Source organism: Dama dama, chromosome 6 (genome assembly GCF_033118175.1).
Source record: "Dama dama isolate Ldn47 chromosome 6, ASM3311817v1, whole genome shotgun sequence".
Taxonomy (NCBI): Eukaryota; Metazoa; Chordata; class Mammalia; order Artiodactyla; family Cervidae; genus Dama; species Dama dama.
Window position 1 is genome coordinate 43,584,125 of NC_083686.1, and position 13,229 is coordinate 43,597,353.

General features: G+C 44.6%; 1 protein-coding gene across 3 annotated transcripts in view; it reads right to left on the bottom strand.

Annotated features, from left to right (window-relative positions):
* Window positions 1-13,229, bottom strand: part of CRACD (capping protein inhibiting regulator of actin dynamics) — a 128,514-nt gene that overhangs the window by 33,215 nt on the left and 82,070 nt on the right. The window lies entirely within an intron of this gene.

The following is a 13,229-nucleotide window of genomic DNA, read 5'->3' on the forward strand; positions in this document are numbered from 1 at the left end:
CGATTTAGCTGTAGAATTTCTGTTTCTTTGAAAAAAACAGGCAATCTGTCTCTTACAACTGATTTTAAGATTTTCCTTTGTCTTTGGTTTTCTCAGTTATTGTCTGTTGTGGCTAGTTGTGAATGTCTTCTGTTTTATCTAGCTCAGGGTACATAATACTCCTTAAACCCATGGCTTGGCATCTTTCATCAGTTTGGGAAAATTCTCAGCCATTGTTTCTTCAAATACTGCTTCTGCCCCATTTTTCCCTATCCTCTTCTGATTCTGCAATGTTAGACCTTTACAATATAAGTCATGTCTTTCATGTTCTTTTCTGTATTCATCACTCTTTTTAATCAATATGATTCAGTCTGGATTTTTCTACTGACCTAACTTTCAGCTCATTAATGTTCCCTTTTAGGGGTGTCCAGTCTGCTGTGAAAACTACCTACTGAGTTCTTACTATCAGTAGCATTTTTCAGACCTAGAATTTCCATTTGATTCTTTTTAATAGATTCCAGTTGTCTCATGAAATTATCCATCTTGTCAACTATTTTATTGACTATGGTAATCACAATTATTTGAAAAGCTCTGTCTGAAAAAGCAATATTTTAGTCTCTTTGGGTTTTTTTTTTTTTTTTTTTTTTTTTTTTGCTGCACAGTATGCAAGATCTTAGTTCCCAGACCAGGAATCAAACCTGGGCCCTCTGAGGTAGAAACAGTGTCCTCACCACTGGACCACCAAAAAAGTCCCTTTTTAAGAAAAAATATTTACTTTTATTTATTTGGCTTGGGTCTATTTCTATTATCTTGTTTTCCTCATAGTCTGTTTCTTAAATGCCTGGTAATTTTTTATTGAATTCAACACATATGCATGAGAAATTGTAAAGGCTGGGTTCTCTCCTTCCAAAGAGGATTTGCAGGTTCCTCTAGCAAGCAGTCGGAGAAGGTAACGGCACCCCACTCCAGTACCCTTGCCTGGAAAATCCCATGGACAGAGGAGCCTGGTAGGCTGCAGTCCATGGGGTCACTAAGAGTCGGACATGACTGAGTGACTTCACTTTCACTTTTCACTTTCATGCATCGGAGAAGGAAATGGCAACCCACTCCAGTGTTCTTGCCTGGAGAATCCCAGGGATGGGGGAGCCTGGTGGGCTGCTGTCTCTGGGGTCGCACAGAGTCGGACACGATGGAAGCGACTTAGCACCAGCAGCTAGCAAGCAGTAAAGGATTAGATCACATCAATCCAATCAGGATGATCACAGTGATCAGCAACCTTTGTAAGGCTCAGGCTACCTCTGCTTTGTCCTTGCTTCTAGCAAATAAAAACCTGGGTTATTACATGTAAAATAGATGACCAGTGCAAGCTCAATGCATGAAGCAGGGCACTGGGACAACCCAGAGGGATGGGGTGGAGAGGGAGGTAGGAGGGGGTTTCAGGATGGGGGAACACATGTACACCCATTGCCATTCATGTTGATGTATGGCAAAAACCACCACAATATTGTAAAGTAATTATCCTTCAATTAAAGTAAATTAATTAAAAAAAAAACACACATGGGTTATTTCCTAAAAGTCCTTCTCCTGGGTAGGTTGGTGAGTCTTGAAACTGTGTACAAACCCCTGTGTCCTTGTCTTCTGAAGTAAAATGCTGATTCAAAAGTTAATGACTGGGGACTTTCCTGGTGGCACAGTGGACAAGAATCCACCTGTCAATGCAGGAGACAGAGTTTCGACCCCTGGTCCAGGAAGATTCCACACATCACAGAGCAACTAAGCCCTTGGATCACAACTACTGAGCCCAAACTTTAGAGCCCGCAAGTTGCAACCGCTGAGCCCATGTGCTGCGACTACCGAAGCCCATGCCTAGGGCCTGCGGGAAGAGAAGCCATTGCAATAAGAAGCCCGCGCACTTCAACGAAGAACAGCCCCCACTCACTGCAATTAAAGAAAGGCTCTGCAAATCAACAAAGACCCACTGCAGCCAAAAATAAAAATAAATCATAAAAATTATATTAAAAAGAAAGAAAAAAATGAGTAAAATTATATTTTAAAAGAGTTAATGACTGGGATATGTGAAGATGTAGACACAAAGAACAGCTATTGGACTAGGAAACTGATAACAATTTAGACTAAAATTCTGCCACATAGCAGAATCATCGAACTTACAGTTCCTTGAAAGATACAGATAAAGGTCTGACACACATTCCTAAGCTGTTTTTTACAGGAAGCAGACCCCCTCCAGATGAAAACTGCTGACCACAAGAACATAGATCCTAGACTGGTTGAAACCAGAAGGTTGGTGAAGCTTGAAACTTCACCTTGATGGCAACCAATCTGAGAACTCCACAAGCTGATCACTCCTGAACACTATAAAACTTCTCACTACCCCCCCTAGGGTGGGTCACACAGTCTTAAGAACATTAGCCTACTGTGGTCCCCTTTGCCTGGCAAAGCAATAAAAGCTTCTCTTTTCTACATCACCCAAAACCCTGTCTCCATGTTTCTATGTGGCACCAGTGAACAGAGGCTGAGTCTTGGCAACAATCTCAAACTACAATTTTTGTCTTTCCGGCACCAAAGATTGCCAAAAATTCTGCTGTTTTTCAGCCTTCATTCTTGTGCAGCTTTACCAGCAAATGCCTCAAAAGGAAAACTGTTACTTAGATTTAGATTTCATTCTGGGCTTCTCTTCTCGGGGAATTTAGTCCCTTAAGTCCTGGCTGTCCTGGCAGTCTCAAACTCTAATTTTTGTGCTCCCAGCCCCATGAGTTTGCCTACAGCCCTTCTGCCTTCTCCTCCTCTTGGTGGCCACCCCGAACATTTTTGGTCTCTTGGCCTGTACCCAAGAATCAACTAATGCCCACTGGAGAGAAGCAATATGCAGAAAGCATGGCTCAGATCAGTCTATCTCCCTTCTCTCCAGGATCTCATTGCTCAAGTCTGGTGCGCCAACAGCAATCTGACACCTTCAAACAGACGTCCCTGTTAGAATATTTTATTTGTATTTTCAGTTGTTCTCAGTGAGAGCACTGATTTGTTATAAGCTACTTCATCACAGCCAGAAGTGAAAGTAACCAATTTTTTTTGATATTTATTAAGTTTCTACACACGTCAGAATCTATTTTTTGATACGGCCATTGCTGTTATGAGAATTCCTTTTTCTTGTTACACAAATTAGTTTATTTTGCTTTTTAGTATGATACTTCCAAAATTTAACTTGAGGATAAACACAGAAGCAGCTGTGACATAAAAAGAAAGAGTCACTTGGCAATGCCCCGAGTCCTCCAGGGCTGGTATCCAGCCTCCTAGAGCACAGGCAGGAAGACAATACCTACTTTTCAAAGTGATGAAAAAAAAACATTCCTACCTTTCTCTTATATCTGTTTTTGTGCCTTTTTTAAAGCCCTGAGAAGAAACGGCAGAGGAGAATGATCACTGATTTATTAGTAACACTCAGGAACACTCTCTTCTAGATAATTCACTTTACATAACGCGAGTTAACATTACATCCTTGGCAATTTGTGTAACTTTAGATCTTTGGTAATCATGGTTACCAATTTGGTCTCCAAACAACTCTACAATGCAGATTATTTTCTTTTCTCTGAAGAGGAAGCTGACACAAAGAGTGGGGAAGAATGTTGCCCGAAGTTCCAGATTTTGAGACAGGGCTGGAATGGAAACTGAATAGCCCACGTGCAGAGAGCTCAGCTTGAAACTATGTTCTAATGAACAAAGAGCTTGGTGGGAATCTCTGTCCTTAACCAGCTGGGAACTATGAATTACGTGATTAGGAGGTGGAGGGGCAATTTACCACAAATTGCACCTTAGCCAAGTTCATCTGGACTTCTTTATTCTTGACATTTACAGATCTTTCACGATTGATTGCAAAGTAGCCCAGTTCTCCTCCTTCTGTTATTAAGAGTGAGTCAAGAGGCGAGGGGTCTCTGCGCCTCCGTGCTGCAACTTACCCTTGGAGTATCTGTTCAGAAGGAAGAAATAGGACCTGCCGTGTGGCAAACTTCTCTTGTGATGCTTAGAATACCTAGTAGCCTCTTGATCAACTGTGAGATGTATAAAGACCTCTAAAACTCCCCAGATTTTTAACTTCTAACTGAAAGATGATCAATACAGACATTTAACAGTCATCTTAATTTAAGCAAGACCTGAAGTCAAATGTAAAGCACATGTGGGAAAAGCAAACTCTAGAAGGACAGAAAGAGAGGCCCACTTGGGAAATTTAGAACAACACTGGGCCCTGAGGAGCCGTTTTCCTAAGCTTAGAGAAGAACCACTGAGCCGTGACTTACAGATGCCACAAAAATAGTCCCTTTGGACTTAGAGGTCCAAAGAGCAGAGAAGTTCCTGGGGCCTTATGGAAAGAAAGGACTCACAACTCTCATCTCCAGATCTCTGTTCTGGTTTTTGTTGTTGTTGTCATTGATAATATTGTTATTCACAGAGAGACTGGGATTCCAAACATCTATCAGAAACTTCTAATCAGCTCATGGAGACCACTGTTCATCTTCTCAACTGCCTTACTGACTCCTTTGGTTATCCTTCCAAAGGCAGAGACAGCAGAATGGCCTGAGGCTACTCTTTGGGCTTTAACAATCAGTTTTTAAAAAAAACTATTCATTTATTTATTTGGCTGTGTCAGGTCAGTTGAATCACGCAGGTTCTTTCCAGCATATGGACTCTCCAGTTGCCGTGCACGAGGATTTCAGTAGTGGCGGCGTGCAGGCTTAGTTGCTCCGTGGCATGTGGGATCTTAGCTCTCCGACTGGTCATCAAACCCATGTCCCCTGCATTGCAAGGCAACTTTTTATACACTGCAGTACCAGGGAAGTCCCAACAATCACTTTCAATAACTAACTCCAGTACTGCACTCTCTTCTACCCACCTGTCTCCTGCTACACTAGTGGACCCCAATGTGCTGTTTAGTCGCTAAGTTGTGTCAGGCTCTTCTGCAACCCCATGGACTGTAGCCCGCCAGGCTCCTCTGTCCATGGGATTCTCCAGGCAAGAACACTGGAGTGGGTTGCCATTTCCTTCTCCAAATGCATGAAAGTGAAAAGTGAAAGTGAAGTCGCTCAGTCGTGTCCGACTCTTCAGACCCCATGGACTGCACCCTACCAGGCTCCTCTGTCCATGGGATTTCCCAGGCAAGAGTACTGGAGTGGGGTGTCATTGCCTTCTCCAGGGGATCTTCTTGACCCAGGGATTGAACTGGCGTTTCCTGCACTGGCAGGCAGATTTTTTTTTACCACTGAGCCACCAGGGATGCTTACTACTTGGATTGATACTCCAGTGGACCCTACTATGTGGCTAGCCCATTGTCTCTACAGATTTGACACAAACAAAAGCAAACTCATCAGGCATTTCCCACAAAATTCCAATGTTTCCTATTTCTTTGTTACTACCATCCCTTAGGTTCTGTGCTATAATATTTTGTAAGTGAAGTCAGATCCAGGTTAGGGGAAAGGTATTGTACCAAAGGCCTTAATGAGTAAACATTATCTGCCCTTTCACAGGTAGAAATCCTTCAAAAACAATATCGAAATCAATGAGTAAGACTGCAAATCTGAGCTCCAGGACCCATTTAAACCTGCACTGGAGTCTGCTTGCCACAGTCCTCCACGGCTGTGCCTGGGGCCCTGGAGAGCTCCCTGCCCCGTCTCCAGTGGGCCCCTCATGGAGACCAGCACCGGGAGAGAGCCGCGCACCCAGGGCGGCAGCCGTCCTCGCCAGCCAGCAGTCTCTGCTGCCTCCGTGATCACCAAGGCCAGGACTTGTCCTTTTGGACAAAGAAGCTGAGGCCCCGAAGGTGAAGAGAGAGGCTTTACCAAGACAGAACTGAAGGACTTCCCTGGTGGTCCAGTGGCTAGGCCTCCGTGCTCCCCACACAGGGGGTCTGGATTTGACTCTGCTCGGGGAACTAGATCCCACATGCTGCAATGACAAGAACCCAAATGCTGCAAGGAACGTCAAAGATCCTATGTGCCGCAACTAAGATTCATCACAGCCAAATACATTTCTTTTTAAAAAGAACTGAAACCAGGAGGAACAGTGACAACAATGCTCACTAGCCCTTTAACTGCCCTTAGCAGATCTCTGCTTATTTCCTATAAGATGACCGACATCTGTAAATGATCGCCGACTGCAGTCTCCTCCAGTTCCACCTCCTCTCAAACCTGACACTCATCTTTAAGCAGTTAACTTGCCAGCTCAGAAACCTCTAGTGGTTCCTTTTTGCCAAATTCTACCAGATGAAGCTCAGTGGCTGCCTGGCACTTAAGGCTCTTCATGATGGCATTTAGGCACCCTAAAGCACTCTGGCTTTCTGAAGCAGAGGCCCTGCAATGCAGGGATTTAGTACTCAGACTGAAGCCAATGTGCCTCCCTATGAAACCTGGTTCTCCCACTTACAGCTGTGTGGCCTTGGGCATGTCACTAAACCTCCAGGTCATCGGTTTCCTTATCCGTAAATAAGGATGATAATACGACCTACCTCATGCAGCTTAGGGCTTCCGTGGTGGTTTAGATGGTAAAGAATCCGCCTGTAATGTGGGAGACCTAGGTTCAATCCCTGGGTAGGGAAGATCCCCTGGAGAAGGGAAAGGCTACCCACTCCAGTATTCTGGCCTGGAGAACTCCATGGAGAGAGGAGCCTGGTGGGCTACAGTCCATGAGTTCACAAAGAGTCAGACATGACTGAGTGACTAGCGTAGCACATGGAGCTTATTTAGGATTAAATGAGCTACCACAGGTAAAAACCTTAGAGTAACGTGTTTACATAAATATTACCTCTTATTATCAAGTGTTACCCTACTTCAAACATCCAGAAACGCAAACCCAACTCTTCAGTCCCCCAGACACCCTCTCCTGGCTCCATCACTGCAGAGGCCCTTCCTCCCCGTGGGCTGACTGCCCACTGCCAATCTCTCCATGCAGGTCCTACTTATCCTTCAAGGTCCAACAGCACCTTATCAATCCCACAAAGCCTCGCCTGTTTTGCCAGAAGAAGGGGACCTTTTCTCCCTCAGAAAGCCCTATGCATGCACTTCTCGTTACATACATGTTTATGTTGTGGTTACTAAAATCATGCCTTAAATGAGAAGGAAAACAAAAGTGCTTTCGCATTGTAAGATGTATCATTATATTTTCACTACAGCACTTGGAGTTGCATGAGGGCAGGGATATAACTGTTATCTTTGTTTCTCCCTGAAAGTGTGAAAGTGTTAGCCGCTCAGTCGTGTCCGACTCTTTGTGACCCCATGGACTATAAGCCCTGCCAGGCTCCTCTGTCCATGGAATTCTCCAGGCAAGAATACTGAAGTGGGTAGCCATTCCCTTCTCCAGTGGATCTTGCTGACCCAGGGATCGAACCTGGGTCTCCTGCACTGCAGGCGGACTCTTTACCATCTGAGCCACCAGGGAAGCCCATGCCAAGGAAGTCCACGATAGGGAAGCCCAGCTTCTCCCACAGAGCTTTACAAAATGAAGGCTGTATGTTTTTTCAGTGGATGTGTAAAGGATTAACAGTGTACCAGAGTTCATCAGATGGGTTTTCAATGGGGAGGCCACTGAGGGAGTGACAGTCCTGAGAAGGCAAAACGTGGGCAAGTCAGGATGATCAGCATCTTCAAAGGGCCCTTCTAGGCCTCCTTCCCAACTCAAACCAGCAAACTGCTTCTGGCTGTTTCCCATCTCTCTCTCACCAAGTTTTCCAGGTTTAATTCTGTGTCAGTTATAGTTCTTAGCTGCAAGTAAGAGAAACCAACTTTGTCTCACTCAACCAAGAGAAAAGCTGCTAGGATTTCCCTCGTGGTCCAGCGGTTAAGAACCCACCTGCCAATGCAGGGGACATGGGTTTGATCCCTGGACCGGGAAGATTCTATATGCTGAGGGGCAGCTAAGCCCAAGTGCCACAACTACCCAAAGCCTTAGTGCCTAGATCCTGCGCTCTGCAACAAGAGAAGTCACGGCAATGAGAAGCCCATGCATCACAACGAAGAGCAGCCCCCGCCTGCCGTGACCAGAGAAAGCCTGTGTGCAGCAGTAAAGGTGCAGCCATAGATGCATAAATAATTTAAAAAAGAAATTTCTGAGATGAAAACGGGAATATATATTTTAAGCAACTTCTATTTTCCTATTCTTTCAATTTTAAAAATATTTAAAGAGCCATTTTTAAACTCATTGTCTGAAATTTAGAGTTCTAGAGCCCATGCTCCACAGCAAGAGAATAGCCTCTGCCCGCAGCAAGGAAGACCTAGGGTGGCCAGAAATTAAAATAATAATGATAATAAATAAACTAATTAGGAAAAGAAAAGAAAAGCTACTAGATGAACAGTGAGGGCTCAAAGGACAACGAAAGTTAGAGTGAGAGCCTGGAGAAAGACAGGGGTGAAGAGAGCTCGAGAGGTCAAGGCGTCAGGAACCACAGCCGCTGGAACACAGCGCTCAAAGAGCCCGGTTACAGCCTGCTCTCCGGGCTGTGTCTTTACTTCCTGGATCCACCTGCCCAGTCAAAGCCCTAGGAGACAAAGGCTCATTGGCCAGGCTGGGTCACATGTTCAGGCCAGGCTTCAGCAGGAGGGCAAGCAGAAGATCCGGGCCTTTTGGCTTCTGTCCTAGGAAGCAGGCACCAACTTCTGCCAGAAGGGCACACAGCAGAACTGATTCCCTGAAAGGGAAGTTGGGTGCTTGGAGAAGGAGAACCAGAAGCTAACAGCTGCATGACCCAGACCAGCCACCACTATGCTCTGGGATCCCCTTCTGATGCTCGTCTCCCACTCAGCCCGTCCGCACAGACCAGTCATCTGAACAGCTAGCTCTCTGGTGCTCGGATTCCACTTGTCCTCCAAGAGGCTGTCTTTCTTCTCAGTGGCACAGGCTGTGGCCTGAGGGCAAAGGATGCCACACCCCATGCTCCTGCATGTCCACACCTATCTCCAGTGCCCTATGCCCATGCCTATCTGCAGAAGCGGCAGAGATCAGATAGAGGGTGTGTGATGGGTCTGTGGCCTGGAGCTTAAGCCCTAGAAAGGAACAGCAGAGAGAGAAAGTGAGAAGGAAAATAAAACAAAGTTATCCCTTAGACATACTATTGCATCCCTCACCCACTGGGCAGTGAGTGCTAAGGAGCACAGGAGGGCCATCTCCATTTTAAGTTGTGTTGTCTAGAACTACTGCTTCCAGTAGGGTCTGGTGTGAAAGGAACAATGAAAAGGGAGGGAAAGTTTGCTGGCGGAGGTGTTTTGGGGAAAAGTCTCCTCGTGAATAAAATGTGACACAAGACAGGGATGATCTCCCTTTTTGTTCCTGGTTTGTGTCATCTGCAGGTGACAGCTGGAACAGAGGCAGCCACATTGGAGCCCTGAGGAAATAAGCCTGGGGATAGCCATGCTCCCTGAAAATGCCAGAGAAGAAAAGGAATCAGACTGGATCTTGATTATGTTGTTAGGTTGCTTCCTCAATGGTCCTTGGAACATGGAAAGTCTTCTAGACTGTCAGGAATCAGATAATGCATTTCATTACCATTGCAGAAAGATACCTGTAGATGGGTTTTCTGTTAACTCATGATGCCTGATACCGTCTTCTGGCCACTACTCTAAACTCTGGTCACATCTAAGACCCACTGACATCGCATCTAACCTTGGAGTAAGAGCCTACAGAGGGAAATTCTCCCCACCCAAAAAAGGAGAAGGCTCTCCGCAGCTGCACAGTTAACACATGTCTCAGGCCAGCCCTCCTACTTCTCCTTTGTCTTTTTTGGACAAGCATCATGTAATTTGGGACCATAGATATTGGGTAATTACCACGGCAATGATTAGGGATTCACTTCAGGAATAAGGAAATATAATTATAGTCCAATTGCAGCTTGTTTCCATGACAACAGGGGCAATTGTAATTGATCAGCACTTTTCTTCCTAAACAGAGCCGTGAGTCTCATTTAAATGAAATGCTGAAGAGCAATTAACTATCATCATCAAACAAACTGGAGTTGCTGCAAGAGACTGAAGTCAGATTACATTTTGTGTGACATCTTGGAGACTCATCCTGGACTCTGACCTTCTATGAAAATACACAGTTCTCAATAGGCTAAAGGGTACCGAATCACCTATAATTACAAGAGAAACAGGATATGCCATAAAAAATTCAAGGAAGAGGAAGGAAGTTTTGAGTCTTAAAACAGACACCGAGAACTAGAAGTCAAAGGATCATCTACTCCAGCCTCCAGGCTCAGTCCCCGGTCTACGTCATGTAAGACCATCAGTCATCCAGCCTGCCTCGGACATTCTGTAGGGACTCCTCAGCCTCCCATGCACCCTGCAGGTGCCCCACCTGGAGTAAGGTCTTTCCATAAACCTCTCTAGCCACCGTGGCAATCGGTTTAGTCTTGGTCTATGCTTTGGAAATAGAAAACTAGTTATCAACATCCTCTTCGTCTCAGTAGTAATATCACCCTGCATTTGGAAAGTACTTCTTTATAGCAAATAGTGTCAGGGCCCATGAATTTTTACAATTATTTTATTTTATTTATTTTTGGCTGTGCTGAGTCTTCATAGCTGCTTGGGCTTTTCTCTAGTTGCAGTGAGCAGGGGCTACGCTTCGTTGTGGTGCTCAGGCTTCTCCCTTCAGTGGCTTCTCCTCTAGGGGAGCACAGGGTCTAGGCACATGGGCTTCAGCAATTGCAGTGCATGGGCTCAGGAGCTGCAGCTCACAGGCTTAGCTGCTCAGCGGCAAGTGTGATCCTCCCAGACCAGGGATCAAACCCATGTCTCCCACATTGGCAGACACATTCTTTACCACTGAGCCACCAGGGAAGCCCCCACATGCATTTTTTTTGTCCTCAGAATTATCCTGGAAGACAGCATATCCATTTAACAGATCAAGAGGCTGGCTTGGTAAAGGTCACACAGCTCTGAAAACACCTGGATTCACAAGAGGATCCTGGCTTCCAATCTTCTGCCCTTCCACATTTTGTATCTCTAATAATTACTGAAACTGATCATCAACCTTCTTTCTCCTAGACTTATTCAGCCCAGGTCTATTAGTTCTCCTGCTTAGTCCTAATTTTCATGCATTTAATGCTTTTTGCACCTCTTCTCCACTCTGTTCAATTTTAGCACATCCCAGGTTCTCATGGATAGAGGAGAAATGATAAAGTAAACTAGTCTTTTCTGACTTCATCTTTTGAAAAGCAGCAGGGCCAAGGAACCGACGCGCACACGGTAATCAGAGAGCCTGGGCTTCACTGTAATTTCACTGGTGACATGCTGTCTCACTGCACCAACCGTGTAATTTTCCTTTTCCAGCAGGTCAAAGGGACAGAGATCCTCTTCACCACGGTGGGAAACCGAAGGATGAATTAAGAGAATACTGACTGGTACAGTGAGTGGGAAGAGTCAATATGGTAAAAAGGGGAGGATTCATGTATTCATTCATTCAATGAATAATTATTGAATGCCTGTTATGTGCTAGGCACAGTGCTGGAGGCTGGAAATAGGATGAAAGGTAAGGTGTGCAGGCCTACGTTTATGGAAAAGTAAAGAAAGCTGTGAGAACAAGGGCAGGGGGTCCTGGTCTAGGCTCAGGGGGCCAGAGAAAGCTTGCTCCCTGGAGGAAAGTGCATTTGTGCGGAAAACTGCAGGATGAAGAGGAATTAGATGAGGAAGGAGGTAGAGGTGGGGGGTGGGGTTTTCCAGACAAAAGAATTACCATGTACAAAATCAGCTGAGTTGGAGTCATATGGTAACTCTATGTTTAACAATTTGGAGGAGCTGTCCAAGTGTTTTCCAAAGTGGCTGCATCATTTTACATTATCAGTAATGTAGGAGGGTTCCCATTTCCCACATCCTTACCAAAACTTACTATTGTCTGTCTTTTTTATTACAGTCTTCCTAGTGGGTGTGATCAGGCCAGAACCTGTGCTCCGGGAAGAGGACTCAGAAGGAAACGGAGATTATATGGGCAGAGATCCTGCCTAGGCAGTGAGGGGCTCAACCACATACTGGGTACCCCAGTCCTGGCGTCCAATGCAGGGAGGTGAGCCCCCGTGGCCGGGTGGAGGGCCAGTCAGAGGGACCAACAGGAGGGCTTTGGGAAGCCTGGACTTTTTTCTTAGGAGTAGCGGGCACACTGAAATACAAAACCCTAATCTTTTTTCTTTTTTCCCCCAAACTTTAAATTTTTTATTTTGTATTCGGGTTTAGCCAATTAACAATGTTGTTAATGTACCATGCATGGGTTACCCATTTTAAATATAGCAGCGTGTACATGACCTTCCCGGACCACCCAACTATCCCCTCCCCCAAGCCCCCTCCAACCCCACCCCCACAACCATAAATTTGTTTTCTCAGTCTGTGAATCTCTTTCTGTTTTGTAAGTTCATTTGTGTCATTTTTTAGATCCCACATATAAGGGATGTCATATGATATTTTTCCTTCTCTGTCTAACTTACTTCACTCAGTATGACACTCTCTGGGTCCAAACAGAGAGTTGCTGCAAATTGCATTATTTCATTCTTTTCATGGCTGAGTAATATTCCACCACATATATGTACCACGTCTTCTGTATCTATTCCTCTGTCGATGGACATTTAGAAAACCTGAATCTTGTATTCTGAAATCTTGCTCAACTCTATTAGTTGAATGGTTTTCTTGTGGATTCCTTGGGATTTTCTATATATAAGATCATGGCATCTGCAGATAGATGGCTTTATTTCTTCCTTTCCAAAATTAAAGCTTCTATTTCTTGCCTAACTGTCCTAGTTATAACCTACAGTAAGTACAGTGTTAAAAAGTGATTCTTTTCTTTTTCCTGATCTCAAGGGAAACACATTTTTTCACCATTAAGCATAATATTAGCTGTGGATTTTCATCACTGTCCTTTATCAAGTTGAAGAAATTCCTTTCCACTCCCAGTTTTGAGTGTTTTTTATCATGTAAGGGTGTTGGATTTTGTCAAATGCTTTTATCTCATCAGCTGAGATGTGGTTTGTGTCCTTTATTTTGTTAATATAGTGTATTATATTGATTGATTTTTGCATATAAAAGTAACTTTGTATTTCTGGCTTAAATTCCATTAGGTCATGGCGTGTAATACTATATGTTGTTGGATGCAGTTTGCTAGTATTTTGTTTAGAATTTTTATGTCTTGATTCCTTAGAGATATTGGTCTGTAGTTTTCTTTTTCTGTGATGTCTTCACCTGGATTTGGTATGAAGGTAACAGTGGCCTCACAGA